At 37.5% G+C, this 16,219-nt stretch overlaps 1 protein-coding gene across 2 annotated transcripts in view; it reads right to left on the minus strand.

Moving 5' to 3' along the window:
- SYT1 (synaptotagmin 1) overlaps positions 1-16,219 on the minus strand; it is a 336,960-nt gene that overhangs the window by 213,114 nt on the left and 107,627 nt on the right. For both annotated transcript variants that reach the window (XM_057377405.1, XM_057377404.1), the window contains exon 3: positions 743-804. The gene's annotated coding sequence lies outside the window, so the exon portion shown is untranslated. The remainder of the gene's footprint in view (positions 1-742; positions 805-16,219) is intronic.

The following is a 16,219-nucleotide window of genomic DNA, read 5'->3' on the forward strand; positions in this document are numbered from 1 at the left end:
TTTTAATACGCAGCAATGAGGTACAACCCTATAATCAGCTGCAGTTCCCAGGGCCTGTTACGTTGGATTGGCAGTGAAAGCAGTGTCTGTGCTCTCCTTTGTCATGACTGGTACTTTACCAGCAGCCTAAGACCTTCTTCTAGGGACAATATCAATATCACCCACAAAACAAACATTTCTTGTCTCAGCAAGCCCTTGATATTTTATAATGCTGCAGTGCTCAAAGGCCAGTGCAGTCACACACTGTGATTAGCTAGACTGTGCAGTAAACAGCACAGCTATGACCAGGGTGGTCAAGAACAGTCAGTGATTATGGGGTTAACACAAATCTGTAAAAGTCTTTTGCTTCTACACTGACTCAGCAGGATCCGACTACAGTAATAAATCTGTTTGTCTGCAAAATTTCATGTGTGAGCAAATGCTGATGTAATACCGGTTTTAGTTTGGTACTGTCTATTACAATTTCTATTGCAATATATTTTTACTAATGAGAAAAATGCAATATTTTCAATATGGGCAGCGATGAAGACACTTTGTGTGGATTATCTGGGCCCCTTACCTGAGATGATTATAGGATTAATAAAAGTCTGTGAAATTAAGCTAAGTTGGATAAAAGGCAGAAATGCTCACTGCACTAACTTCTTACACTTGTAAGAAGAACTTCAAATAAGAAGCAATAAAAAATTTTAAAAAAGAAGTGCAAGTAGTGTTTAGCTTCCCAGTATGTAAGTTGATCACTTACTGTTCACAACAGAGAACGTGTGCTTAACTCTCTTCTCTTTGTTTATTCAGGACTCCACGCTTCTGTAAGAAAAACAAACAAATCCATTTATCATCTAGTTAAAATTAACTACCTAGTTTAGTTTGCCATTTTCAGGTTTAGTTTTGGCTTATCCAATATTTAAAGCCTTGGGCTCTGGTGAAAGCACCCAGCGGAGAAAATTCATATCACTCTTTTTCCTTAAAAGAGTTTCCAGTCTTAAGCAGAGATGAGAAATGCAAAAGTTCAGGGAGCAAATCTCTCTTGAAACCTCAGGCCAAACACTGGGCATCTTAATTTCATCTGGGCACCTGCAGCTCTCCCCAGTTCCGGGAAGGTGACAGGTTTTCACATCCTTGAGGCTGGCAATGCTCTGGTCAAAATCAAATTCTCATGGAGTATTAGATCTTGGCTGAATTACCCCATTAGACAGAGTAGTGAAGGAAAAAAGAACATAAGGATGCCTCCAATGACAGCCACAGCCTCACTCACCACTTTTGGAGCAGAGTAGGACCTGCTGCAGAGCAGTGTTGGATGCCTCAGTCCTGCTATTTTATACAGAAAATTTGCATAAGAACTGAAAACAGCAGAGCAGCTGCTTTAGCCTTCCTTGGCCAGTTTACCGGCATCACCCCAGAGGTGAGTTTTAAAGCAGGTTTGGAAGGAACACAGCATACTGACATTGCAGATTTTACTATTAACAATTTTCATGAATAAAGGCTGCTAGAGAGAAGCTAGAAATTTGGGACTGCTGGGCAATCAGGGTTACAGTAAGGGCAACATTGATGTGAAAGAGTGAATACAATCAAGCAGTGAAGGCATTAAATGTGAAGATGACCAATTTGGATGCAGTTAAAAACAGGAGCCAAATACATAGTTACCAAGATAGACACACGTATTTTTAAATTTAAATCAACTGGAAAATGGAACTGTTGTTACCAAAAACTGTCATACTACAGCACACCAACACATACTCTGGTCTTTAAAAAGGCAAATCACGATTTCACCCCCCATCTCACTCTAACCAGCATACCATCTTTCATGACTTAAATAATAAAGGACTCAAAACATAACTCATTATAAAATCTAACTTTCCCTTCTTTTTAATAAGAAATAATACTTAATAATAATAATAATAATAATAATAATAATAATAATAGTAATAATTCTTTCTGTAATACTTCTTTCTGTATCATTCCGTCAATATTTATGATATACCAGAAAGCACTCATTTGCATGTCAGTCTACTGAAGAAACCTGTTAAGCAACAATTAACAACTGTTCAGAGCTGAGGGCTGTATAATCCATGAGTCAGAAGCATACAATATTATGATATTATTAAGTTTTAAGCTTTTTTGTACCAAGGCTCTTCTATCTAACAGCACATTTTGTTATGTCCTAGAGATCAGTAAGGAGCTGAACACGTTAATGATGCAAGGTTAACTGGACAACCATTTGAAATCTTATCTGAAAGGGTTTGGGATACCTCAGATGCTGGCGTAAAACACAGCTAACTTCACTCTCACGGTTTGTAACTCATATCAAATGTCAACTCCTGTCAATAGCCTTAGCAGGCCTTACCTCACTCGGTGCTCTGCATTAGCTTCATAAAATGTTCTGGTGCAGACCATGACAGACCTAATCTAAACTACTGTACTCGAATATCTCTTGAATCGGTTCAACCAAAACTTTGCCCCTTGCTGTCAAGTCAAGTCTTCCCAAACTGAGGCATTTGAAATTCAGACACACTCAGAAAGAGTGTTCAGTGAAAAAACCTCTAATCTCCACTTTCTCCTGGGGTTCAGAGCCAGGGTTTTGGTTCAGGTCCCTGTGTAYATACTGCATTTGAGCAGAGGTAGCTGCAAGTGCCTTAGAGAAACTAACACCCAGAGTCACACCTGCTCTGTGGTACACTGTCTCAATCTTCCCATGTTTCTCTAAGCTGTCTGTGTCAAGCTGTGTCATATTATTACTGAACCTTTCAGGAGATTCACTATTTCCTTCTGCTGCAAACACAGAAAATGGAAGACAAACATTTACTATAGTATCAATTGTAAATAACTGAATAAAATACAGGTTCTGTGCTAGAGAAGCAAATTTAAGCATAACTATGAATAAGTGCAGTGCTACATTAAGTGCAAATGGAGACAGCCTGCCTCCTCCTTTGAAGCTGATAATCTGAGTTTCCAAAAGATACGAAAAATGTAATGCAAATATGGAAAAAATAAATAAAAACCAATCAGTAAAATTCAGCAGTTATCAAGGAGACTAAATATCATTACTCTTTGCAAGGATTTGGAGAGCTAAAACATAAAGAGATAAATAAACTGTTCAAATTTGCATTTCTAGAGAAAGAATAAAAAAATCATGAAAGAAATTCAACTGTGTTTCTATCACTTACTATTAAATGCAGGCTATTTTTTATTAGATGTGTTGGAAGATTAATTCATTCACCCTTGCTTATGGACTCCTGTGGGTCTTCAGTGCAGGAGATTCCCTGCAGTGACAACTATATTTCCAGAGCTACAAATTGCACCTGTCATTCTGCTGGTATCTTCCAAGGCTCCATTTTCATTTCAGTAATATTTGCAAGGGAGGATGTTTCCTAATGAAACCATTGGAAATATCAACAGAAACACATTTTGATATGTGTGAATACATCTTGTAATATCCCTTTGAAGCGTTAATCTATATTTAACAAATGTTATCTACAGAAGATACTTCAAGGCATTTCATTTTAGGGTAAGTACTCATTTAAATTATCTGCAACTTTTACTTCAGTTAGCATACAGATACGGAAAAGTAAGCCAAACAAAGCCTTTTTTCAGTAATTCTAAACTCTCTGATCCCAGTCACCTTTGTGGTAACCAGTTATGGAAATAGTCCCATTAAACTGGGGCAGGACTGGAGCTCTAAAATAAAAACAGTTCAGTCAGCAACACTGAATATAAGATTATGCATGCATATATGCTCATGAAATGAAACCCGACTCCACTGCAAGTAATGGATTCTTTCCAATTTTTCTCAGCAAGCTCTTGTTTAACTCATAGAGAAACTGAGTGGATTTACATTTATTACACGTGACAAAGAACATTTTTAGCATCACAGAATCATGGCAAAAATAAGCCCCTTTTATTAGATGCCTCACTATTCATTGTGAACTGTGATACAAAAGATGCAAAGGAAGTTGCATGGTAATTAAAAGATTCCTCAAGATGTCTTAGGCCATCTGAAGTTTCTTTATTCCATTACTATTTTTAAAGCCAGGAACAACTATGTGGTCTTTTACAAACTCCATGAAGAAACACTTTTTATCGTTTAGGATTATGGCCTAAACACTTATTAGCAAAACATATGGCTGTTATTTGAGTATTATTCTTCACTCTCTTCTTTCAAACACTGAGGAATAATTTTGCAAACTGAATTTCTGCACTCTGGAGTAACAAAGAGCTGCTAATGCATCATCATTATGGCTCAGTGACAGTTCCAGAGCACAACTGGACAATATTTTTGCCATGAAGGAAGAAAAGCTCTGGAAATCAGTTTCAGGAGGGTTTTGGTTTTGACAGAGCTGAAACTTAGCCCAGGTTTGCTCACTTTATTGATCGACTATCAAACCTGAGGACATCCACCTACATGGCACATTTGGGAGGTTTTGAATAAACCATTTTGAAATTTTGTGTGGGAAAACAAAAAAAAAATAAACTAGGAAGTATAAACTCAAAAATAAAGCAGCTGGTGTTAAGCCTACTGAATTCAGCAGCACATCCTCAAAACACAAGCCCAGTAGCCTCAGAAATGAAAATGGGAATTCCAAATTTTATTCTCTGCTTTAGAATTATTTATGAGAGAAAATCAGATTAATTGAAAGCAGAAGTTATACAGTATCATGAATAGACAGACATCCTGTAAAACATAAAACTGACATCTGGAAAAATGAGGCTAGCATTCGATTATGAAGTTTAAATTAGCTAATAACCAGTACAGACTCTGGATAATTTCTAGTTGCATAATGTGCAACAAACTAAATGTATTTTGAAAAAAAATGCAGTTGCCGGCATTTATTAATCATTTCACATACTGAAACAGAAACTGCCATGCATTATGAACTTTACAGTCCTTAATTATATGTATATTCCACTATTTTGTGAGCTTAATTTGCTCAGCATCAACTTTTACTGTGAGTAACATCGATTTTGTCAAAACCTCAAATAAACGTCAGAACAGATCTGAGGATTACTTCAGAAGGGATTTAAAGCACACACTGTGAATCTCTATACAACCACCACTTAAAACACTATCCATTCAGACACAGATGGATTGCTATGGCAACAGAATCCCAAATACCAGGTTTGTAACTAACAAAAATGTAAATTATTGATGAACTCAGAGTTGTCTCTTTTGGACACCCTCCTATTCAAATACCAAGTCATACGGTTAGAATACAGAGAAATGGTTGATATGCAATTTCCCCAGCCCAGTGAGCACTAATCCCAAAGGATTTCATTAAATCTTTTGGCTTAAATTTTTATTCTTGGAACAGCAGTCAGCAAACAGGGATTACATTAAAAGAGGCACTATTGAGGCCATTACTGACTGAATTCAGGCCGGTAATATAATAAAACMGGAACTAATTTTATATATACCCCCACATACGAAAACCACCCCACAAGACAGTACTGCTCAAAGTTACAATATATTTGATGACAGGACTTTTCCCCTCACATCATCACCCTTCTTCCTTGCTTCCAGGAAATTATGGAGAACAGTACTAAAGAGTAAAAAACAACAGACATATTATTTGCTAAAGAGGTACACTTCTCATGGTAGAGGTGACTGTACATAACTGAGTTGCAGAACAATGAATGTGAGGAGGCTCTGCAGTCTTCGATATTCTGTAAATCAAAACCCAAAATAAAAACATCTCCAGCAAATGAGCAAATCAGAAAAGAAAAGGTACTTATTGGCATTTTTATTGCCAATTTCATGAACAGTCTGATAAGGGAACAAACAGTTGTAGGAATGCTACACACTACTGGAAAGCCTCTCATACAGAACATGATTAACACAATGAGTTGCACAAAAYAGACCCATTAGTTCTCAAATTTTAGACTGAAACAGTCCAGTTTGTTTTAAAAGAAACTATGGCTATAAAAAAAAATTGCAATTCTCAGGTATCTGCCCACCATGAGGTGTCATTGTACAGAGAAGAGAGAAGGCAAACTTCTTACTGTAAGAGTTTGTTACCAGATCCAGCGGCACTCAAAACTAGAAGGAAAAATCATGACAGGGAGTATCTGTTTGTGGAGATGGATAAATATGGAGGGATGCTTTTGCTAATGGAAAGGAAACTATTGAAACAGGAAATAAAAGAGAGAAGCCAAGGCACAGACTAATTTTCTAAGACAAGGAAGAAATTTAGAGCAGTAAAGTGAAAATAAGATAGTGGTTGTACCACACACTTCCTGGTGGGGCAGGTGGAATTCTCCACTCTCACTTATACAGAGCATTTATTTGACACAATGCATAAAGACAGAGGACCTGTTTAGGAGAGCTGTCACTTGAACACCCATTTAAATTTACAGATACTAACTGTTAGGCTTTTTAAGGTCTTGATATACAATATTTAAGTACTTCAGAAGACAATTTAGCATAATGCACATGCCACTAGAGAAAAAAACAGCATTTACACCCTGTTTTCTCTGCCCATTCAGTCTGTGTCTTGGCCATTCCCCCTGTGACCCTTTATTTTAAATGTAAATGGTTTTCAAAACTACAGTTTCTCTACTTAGCAAAGGACTGCAGAATTTGTCTCAGGGAGTCCCTTTTACAATACTAGACTAGCAATGAAGCTGCTTTTTCAGCCCCTGTTCACTTGTACTGAGCTACCTGCTGTCTTATGTTCAAATGATCCTCACCTGTAACTTCTCAGAATTTCAGTTCTTAGCAGAAGCCGGGGTTTCAACTCCTGACTAGCTTTTCCTTGTTAGTACCACACACCTCCATCAGACATACTGTCTCTGTTACACACAACACCTTAGAGAGGCCAGAGCAACTCCTAACCCTCTCTAAATGCCAGCTGCTCCTCAAATGCCCCTGCATCGCCCTTCCAGTTGCTTGATGCTTCTCACATTCTCAGATTCTCCTACCAACACTGCCCAATACTTTGCTACTCTCTTTAGTTCTCAGTCCTGGTGGGTTCACATCTCTTCTTGCCAAAAATAAACCTTTTCCAGCTTCTGCTTAATCCTCACATTTGGCTTGATGTTAGAAGAGCCATCCTGTCTGCCACCTCCATCAAACACACCTAGGTCAGCACCACAGCTTCATGATCAACAATCAATCATATAAAGCACCAGACACTAAAAGACTCTCTTTTCAAGAAAGAAAGCCTATTAATGATGATGACGCAGTCAGTGACAGTACAGTCACAAATGGGTATCTGAATCATCTTGAAATGTCATAAGAATCTGATGTGGCCATACACAGGAAGGCCAAAGGAGTACCAGAATTTGGGGCAGCAATGGCATTTCCCCCCTCCAGCAGTTCTCCAGGACAATGTATGTCTCTTCTCCTAACACATTTCACAGTGAAACTGCTGCAGTTCTGCTGTATAAATGGGATTGCGGATGTGMCAGAAATACGGATGCATACCAAATGCAGCACAGACTTCCAGGAAATCTCTGCAGATGACAGACCATTAAAGTAGGTAAGCTGGGTCTGTTCACACTATGTAGGGATACTTCAACCATTTTGCTACATCTGCCATGTAGTAATGTGGAGCTGCTCTGGGAAGAATCCTTCACTCCTGCTCTGTGATTCCTGGGTATATCTCAGCCATTTTCTCAGAAAACAGTAGAACTTTCAAACTTTACATGAAACTTACATTTTCCCATTTGCAAATATGAACATGTGAGAATGCTACTAACATTTATTAGCAATAAAAAGCCCTAAAAACTTCATGTATCAGAATGAAACTTCATTTTCCTAAGTCACAGTTTTCAAGACTCCAACTGAAACAACCAGCACTCCTGACATGGGATTCCATCAAATTTAATTCCAAGTATTTTTTAGCTTTCCTAGACAATAAGATATAGAGCTACTATTATTTCTGGAGTAATTTTAGAAAAAAAAAAATAGAATTCTCCATGAGTTGTTTATAACATTATTTAAACTAGGTATCTTGGATTACATGAAATTATAAGAAAATAGTTCCTAGCCAAATTGGGGTCAGATGTCATATTTAGGTTTCTTGGTACAGCTATAGACCAAGAATTATTTAGAAGCACAATGCAGGTTTTTAATCAGTCTCCTAAATCCCTCCTAGAAAGATAACATATCTTTACCTTAGTAGATACACATTCCCCTGCATTCCAGTGCTTGGAGAATCAAAATCTAATTGCTTTTATCACAGGATGAAAGATATCCATATCCACTGCAGGAAGTGATTATATGTTACATAACACTGCTGATCTTTTTGTTCTGGTGTTGAGGGGGGTTATTTATTTATTTATCAATTCTGCTCTACAAAAATGTACTAATGTGGGTAAGCAATTTACCCATAAAAGCTGATAGTGAGAGTCAACACCTCAGCAAATTAGGTCTATAGGCGAATTGTTCCAATACCCTTTCTATATTACCTAAACGGAACTTCAACAGCGACAACTTCAACATTCTTGGCAATTTAAATGCTTCCCTTCAAAGATAAAGATAATAATAAATATAAAGATCCCTTTATTAGATAAAGAGCAAATTCCAAGCAGACTTATTCTGTGGTTCATCTGGATATGTACACAGAATGTACAGAGATGATAATTCACCAGTGGTATAACATCAGTACACATTTTCTATCCCATACAGTAAGTTTTGTTCTTGTCACTGTTTTAATTCTCCTAGTGGAAATTATTTTTAAAAAACGTGAAAGTCTACAAGGTCTAAATCAAGTTACTGCCTACCCCCTCCTATACTAATGCAAGAAGTAATGGTCTACATGCTGCTCAGACTTCTGGTAAGCAGAAAAACAAATCCTATACAGATGGGCACATTACGTTATGAAGCCAGCACCCATGATTTCTCACATTAATTTTAATGTTGCTTCTTCTGCACTCACTATGCAACAAGCGCTTTTGCTCCACAGCAACTGSTCTCTGCTTCCTTTAACTTTTTCGTAACTATCTGGGGGGTTCATACCCCAAGACTACTATTTTTAACCTTCATGTGCAATTTCACTTCTCATGGCCACAGCTGGCTTTTCCTTTTTGTTGGACTATACTTTGAACCAATAAGAGAATGAAAAGACATCAACTTAAATCATGATTTTTTTCATTTGTTTACAAGAAGAGACGGTATTTTGAACCCTTCTGTGGTCAAGAGGAGCAAAGAATGAAACACTCAAAATTAATAATGAAACTGGACAGCACTGACCCTTTGCACTGGTACTAGACTTCATTAATAACAGAACCACTAAACCAAATAAGCATACATGAAGATTTTAAATTTTTCTTTTCAGTAACAACAAAGAGTATTTCATTACCAAAACAAGTTTCTAATCACTCTACTATGTTTAGAATTAAAATAACTTCATGGTAGCATTTTAAGAGCAAGCAAACAGTTATATTATCATTGGTGTAAATATTATACAACCTTTAAGGTTGTAGATACTATACAACCTTAAGATCAGGATGCCAAAATCATGAGCAAGTAGTTAAAAATAAAAAACAAATTGTTTTCAGCCTTTTAATTATTTATGTTAAGAAAATAACTGTGGTATGTCTGTCTTTGATACTTTTACGACAAGAATGGCTTACTATTATGAGACTGTTTTATAAAAATCATAAAGTCTGCTAGAAAAAACAAATTAATCTTATACCATATTCTCTGTCTTCCTCAGCATGTATCAGACTTCCTTAGAGTCAGTAAAAAAAGAAAAAAACAAACTTGCAAATTGTTAAAAATTGTGTCTTTCTTATTTAGTACTGTCCAGAACATGACCTTCAGTGACTGCCACTGTGGCAGATGGAGGTGTCTCCTCCTATTGTGTGTTGCACCAATAAGAGATGCACTGATCAGTATCACTGGTCCTCAAACACAAATAATACACTGACCAGTCAGTAGACCTTTCTAGTTCTTCAGCATTTTAACTTTGTGTCACGGCAAAAGGCCAACAAATAAAAGAAATCAAACAAAAGAATGGCAGAGACATGCACTGCAGGTGCAATGCAAATTGGAGTTTGTTGTCAGGCTACAACTTGCTGAAGAAACACATAACCCAAATGACAAGGGTGAACACTGAGTGATTTATGACAACAGCCTGTGAAAAGTACTAGGTGGGCATTCAAGTGGCCACAGATGCAAATGAAACCCTGATTCTCAGAAGCTGCGAAGTCAACTCAGCAGCAACTGCACAATTCAGTAGAAATGTCTCATACCCCTGAGATAAATGGTTGGCAGCCTGGCTTGCTGTATGAGGCACAAAATTCAGTCACCAGAGCTCTTAACCACACAATCTCAGTGTGGTGTGTCTAAGTCATGCTACTTTCCATGGTTAGTGGCAAACAGTAACATCCCACCTGGCCACCTTGGCTTCCTTCCCAGGTCAACTAACTGGGTAGGGCTGCTATGTACAGTAAAGTTCATCTCCACTCTCATGGAAGCACAGGGAAAGTTTTAACTAGCCTATAGAAGCTGGTATTTGGGTCTAAATTTGTAATTATATAACGTCATCTAGAGATACAATTTCAGTATCTCAAAGCATTTCTTAACACAGTATGCACACATGCCTGACAAACACATCTGATTTTGCAATACTAGGGATGAACTGAAGTATCATGACTTCTTTCATCTTGAAACTACAAGCAGAAACCTAGAGGCGGGGGAATTCATGCAGACCTCTTAATCACAGGTGTCACTCTGGGCTGTGTCACCTGTGCCAATCCTTGCAGATTACATGCACAGTTATTATTTTTAAAAAGCAGGATAAAAGAGAAGTGGTGGTTTTGCAAGTCTACATAACAGGAAAAAAGAAAGCATCAGGTCCACATTCGGCAAATCTGATAGCCTAATCAAAAAGTAGCACACCAGACATCACAGTGTTGATGTACAGATGGCTAGGAACATTAAAGGAGGTAGTTATCATTATTGTTCCTTACATTTTTGAGTAAAGAAAAGACATCATGATATTGTATTTGCCTATAAAATCAACTTCCTCAGCTAGATTTGCCAGAATGAATCTAATGGAAATGCCTATTTAGTGAAAATCAAATAATTACCTTGTAATTACCATCTCATGTATCACATTTAACATTAGCATCTCTGAATCAAGAAATTCAAGAAAGGTCTATTTGAAATCCTTAAGAAAAAAAACCCTGCAAATGTTTTAATTGGGCCACTTTTGCTAATGAAGTATTCCTCACAGCAATACTTCTCCCCTCTTTGTAGTGCCAAATGTTAACACAAACCACCCTTCAATTTAATCTTCCTATCCTTCTTGAGGAAACCTGTTTAATTTTTGTTTCTTAGAATCTCTGAAATATAGCTTATTTGGACCAAACTTCAGCCAGTTCATAAAAACTACTGATTTGCACTCAAATAGCACACCGGAGAAGTCTGAATGGAAAAAAACAACATTTGTTCTGTCTCAGCTGATGTATAGCATAATTTTCTGAGATTCTTTCATTGCAATTTGCAAACACATTAGCTAAGACTATAAAACAAAAGCAATCTGTACTACCCATGGCCCAGAAGAAGCAGAAGCAGAAAGTTAGAAAACATAACGAGTGTCTGAATCATCGTGAAGCAGGGACATACTCTACCTCAACACAAAACATCATTATCCAAAATGTGCCTCATCTATTTTCCTGACAAAGCAAGCCTGGACACTGAACACCTGATAGTGAATACCGTCTTAAAACAGGCTGTACTGGACTTTTTAAGGAGGGGCCTAGAGAAGACAAACTCCCCCTAGACTTATTCAGGGAAGCAACACTGCAGATAGGCTATGAGACCTCTAGTCCCGTTGTCCAGCACCTGCAGTTCTCACTGCCCCTCAATTCTGCAGTCACTCCAGGCACTCTGCAGCCACTCTTCCCCAAAAAAAGGAAGCTACTTAACACGCTGAAGTTCTCTACTGAATAATCCAATGCAGAATTTAGCAGGTGCCATGGAATAAGTTTCAATATTATTACTTTTTAAACAAAGCAGATGTAAGGGAATACTCAGTGAGCAGGAAGGGGAATGCAAGCGTAACTTTGATGAACAGCCAGATGAGAGCATAACTGCATACACAGGAAGGGACAGCATAACAGACACTGCTTCACAGAACGATTGTTACATCATCTCTCAGCATGGATTTTAAACAAATCAAGAAAACACCACATGATGTATCTAAAACTTCATTTCAGCATCTGGCAAAAAGGAAATATCTGTTAAAGACCATCTAGTTCAAGGAAGCCCTTAATACGAGTTTCTGTAAAAAGAGAACTTGAAAATTGCCTGTCAACAAATCAGCAGATGCCCTTACTGAAGCTGACAGGTGCTTTTTGGCATTATTGTAATGACCATAAATACTTCAGTGCACGGGGTAGAATCAATTGCTTTAATCAATTTCTATGATCACTTATGAAGTATGCAGACAATTTTCTAATCTATGCTTTGCTGTGGCATTAAATATGCAAATTCAGCATAGACAGGCAAAGCTGACTGTCACTGTGTTCTCTTTTTGACAAAAATCAGCATTTTGCCTGTAAGGTTAGAGCCCTGTCTCAAGAATAATTGAAGCATGGGCTCTTACACAAAATTAATTCTCCTAAAATACAGTAGCACAATCCACAGCAGTGTCAGTCTTCAGCAAAGCTCTATGATACATGGGGATTTTAGGATGCAGTGTGAAATGCTGCTTTATGAACAGAACAACCTGACAGCTTGAAACAGGAACATCGTGGATTCGTTCACGTACATCAATAAATCCAACTTCTCTGTCAACTATTTTCTTGAAGCTCTCTGTTCATGTATCAGAAAATTCAAGATATTAGAAAACAGTAAGAGTCGGAGAGAGGAGAAAATAACAAAGAAATCAAATCTTTCCTCCTCTCACCCTGGTTTCATTTGCTCCTTCCTGATATGCTTTCTCTTCTTCTTCTCCACCTTCTCCTTAAACTAAAATGGGCATCTAACAGAGCTGATAGCTGCCATTCTTGGCACCTAAATAGTTCCTTTGAGCACTCAGTAAGAAACTGTCTTGAAGCACTTTTATTCTGAATCTTGCCACATTCCTAAGGATAAAAAAAGAAGCCAAGAGATAAAATTCTAGCAATTTTAACTAACTGCAAAGCAATTCTAGCTTGACAAAAAAATCCAGATCTACTGTCTTGTAATTTATCCAGTGCTCTCGCAAAAGTGTGAGTTTGCAATGAGATATAACAACAGGAACAGACCAACGTGATTTTTGGTCTTTCATCTGCCATCTTCCATGCCTGTTAAAGATAATATCCTTATCTTAGCCTGTTGAAAAATACACCTGCTTTCATTTTTAGCTTTGCAAATACGAATAGTAAGTCACTGGATGAAATCACTGAATACCTAAAGTAAAGCAAAGCGTATCCTTAAATGGCAGATTTTGAAGGAATGAGACAGGCAGATACTTTAAAAAAAAAAAAAAAAGGCTGAAGAGAATGGGAAATATCTGAAAGACTGAAGACTGGACAGTATTTGGCACATGATCAGCACTGTAAGTAAGCATAACAGGGCAAAACAGGGGAAGAAAGCATTGGCTGAATACCAAAAAAACCTGTTTTGCTATAAAATATTGTAAGGGAAATAGTAAAGTTTAGCTATGTGTGAAACTCAAACCTGGACCAGGAAAAGCAAAACAAAGTAGGTAGCTGAAATCATCTAACATTAGTTGAGGTGAGGACTATTTGAACTAAATATTTATCTTCTTGTTTCCACCTTTCCCCTCAGTGAATACCATGCTATTATCGTGGAGGTGAGGGTAATTAGTGGAGTTAACACAGGGCTAGAAGTCAAGAACTCTAGAGCTGTAATCCTGGATTGGTTTCTGACTTGCTCCGGTACCATGTTCACGTCACTGTTCAGTTTCTCTGCTAATAAAGCAGAGACAATGATATGCAATTATTGAAGGACTTTGCAGGATTAAAGTGGGAAGTATTTTGCATAAAAGCTGACAATTTTAAGTTTTTTGCAGTACTTAAACAGATCAGACTGTAGGGACTGGGCCTCATCTCGTGTCTATAAAAATGTTAACTACAGTAGGAAAGAATCAAGATAACCTTGAGTGTTTTAAAAAAAATCACCTTTGCATTACTAAACTGCCATGGGGACTCAATGATTGCACTTCTGTGACTTCACTGGATTTTCAGATTAATATTGCAGGACAGTTGAAGTTTTCCTTTGGCCCTAATGCCTTAAGATTGTTTTTCTAAGGTGTTATAAACAGCAAAAAACCCCATCACTCTTCATTTCCTTCAGCATTTTGTTTTTAAAAATTCTTTCAAGCTCCAAGTGGCTCTTACTATTCATCTGTAGAGGGCTCATCACATTTGATTCCCAGGGCAAGATGGTATTACAAAGAAACAATAAGTCTTATAATACATTTAATGTGGTTCGGTTGCCGCTGCTAATAACACTACATTTATCCTACTAAATCCCAAAGTATTATCTTTTTACCCACATAGGAATTACTCAGCCAAAACTGAATTATGCTCTTAAATGGAGCAGTTTAAACAAAGATGAAGGACCAAAGGACTGCAAGACTGTTAATAGTATTTTCTGGATTGCTTGAACTTAATAAAGTAAACCCAGCAACAATTCTAAATTCTTCACTCTTCCATGTTTCCCTCTCAGAATGAATTTCTTTTTGCTGGGTTATTTTTTCTTGTTGCACTTACTGTGTTACATAATTAAAATACTAAGATAAGGAACTTTTATGTTCTATAGTCCTAAATGAAATCGCAATACCTTATGAATAAGCATCTATCTATATTTGTGGGCATGCATGCCTTCTCAAGCTGTATCCACTCACACAAATATTCCCTCTTTATTTATGCAGCTTTCCCAAAAATCAAGCTCCAATTCTGCTGCATATAGCTGTTCTGCATGGATTTGAGAATTTTTGGTTACAAATTACTGCACACCAAACAGTAACTAACTAGATTAAGTTCATACCCATGCTTATGTCAGATATGAATTATATTGTTTACATGATTCAAAGACTGAGACAGAAATATTTACTTCGGATAACAAGGTGAAGTCACACCAGTACGGGCATAAAACGGAATGTGTGAATAAAAATACACACTGTAAATGTAATTACTTTAGTTTCTGAATATATACMAATGTATAGCATTTAAAATATGCCATGTGGCATTACATAAATATATATATATATATATATTATCAAAGGATCAGCTATAACAGATCGACCGTATCTAGGATACTGGGCTAGAGAGTCTTGAATTACACAAGGAAAGACATGAGATGATCCCAATTTAGATGATTCCCTGGTAGAAGTAAAGAGATTTATAACACTCTGTGCAAAAGCAGGGAGGCCTCTGACACCCAGTTAGATCAGTGTACCATTCTGAAGTAACAACAAACACTACAGAATTTATGGCACAAGAATAACAAAGAAAGATGGTGTGCTCCAGCCTGGATACAGCACATGGAAACTGAGTTAGAGATATTCTTTAACAGGGCTCTATGCTTTCATTCTGCCCTGACGCCTTCAGAACTCTTTTAAAAAGTAACTAAAATAGATACTGAAAGATACTGTAATTGATAGTGATAATTACCATGGTAGGAGGCAAAAGTCTGAGCTGCACCAGTACCGGAACATCTCTTTTGCACATCTGCTAAGTATATTGATTTAGCATGCTCTGTGCCATAAGCCTGTTTATCAAAATCAGCACTTTACTTACACCAATGTCTTCCAAACATCAATAGAAAACTTGTGTTTGAGTCATCTGATTTTGCACAGTAAATACAAATAATATCTTCCTGTACTTTTCCACTCAGAATGGAATGGCTAACTCATTTCATACAACAAAGAAGCCAGAAGCAGATTAAATTACCAGCTGTCAGTTATTGACTAGGCATCAAAAGCATATTTGGAGGCAATACTGTGCAAAGAAACATGAGTTAGATCTACTCAGACTTGGATACCACACAGCCGAGTTTTTTGCCTGGAGACAGCAGAAAGCCCTGCACAGGATATGGCAGTCCCGCTAAGACATCAAGGATGTCGGGATTTCCCCTTGAAGCAGGGTGGCCAAGGGCATGCACCACCTTAAGATTAAAAAGGCAAGACAAAACTGAGGTTCAGCTGGGTCAAGAGCCTCGCAGGAAGGTTTTCAACCTCTGTGGGCTCCAGGGACAAAGCTGAGCTCCCCAGATTGCTGGCCTTAGCGGGTCCTCAATACTGACTGAAGACTGACCTAGCCTGAA

The sequence above is a fragment of the Malurus melanocephalus genome, unplaced genomic scaffold (assembly GCF_030028575.1).
Source record: "Malurus melanocephalus ecotype Western Australia unplaced genomic scaffold, MMel_1.1 scaffold_311, whole genome shotgun sequence".
Taxonomy (NCBI): domain Eukaryota; kingdom Metazoa; phylum Chordata; class Aves; order Passeriformes; family Maluridae; genus Malurus; species Malurus melanocephalus.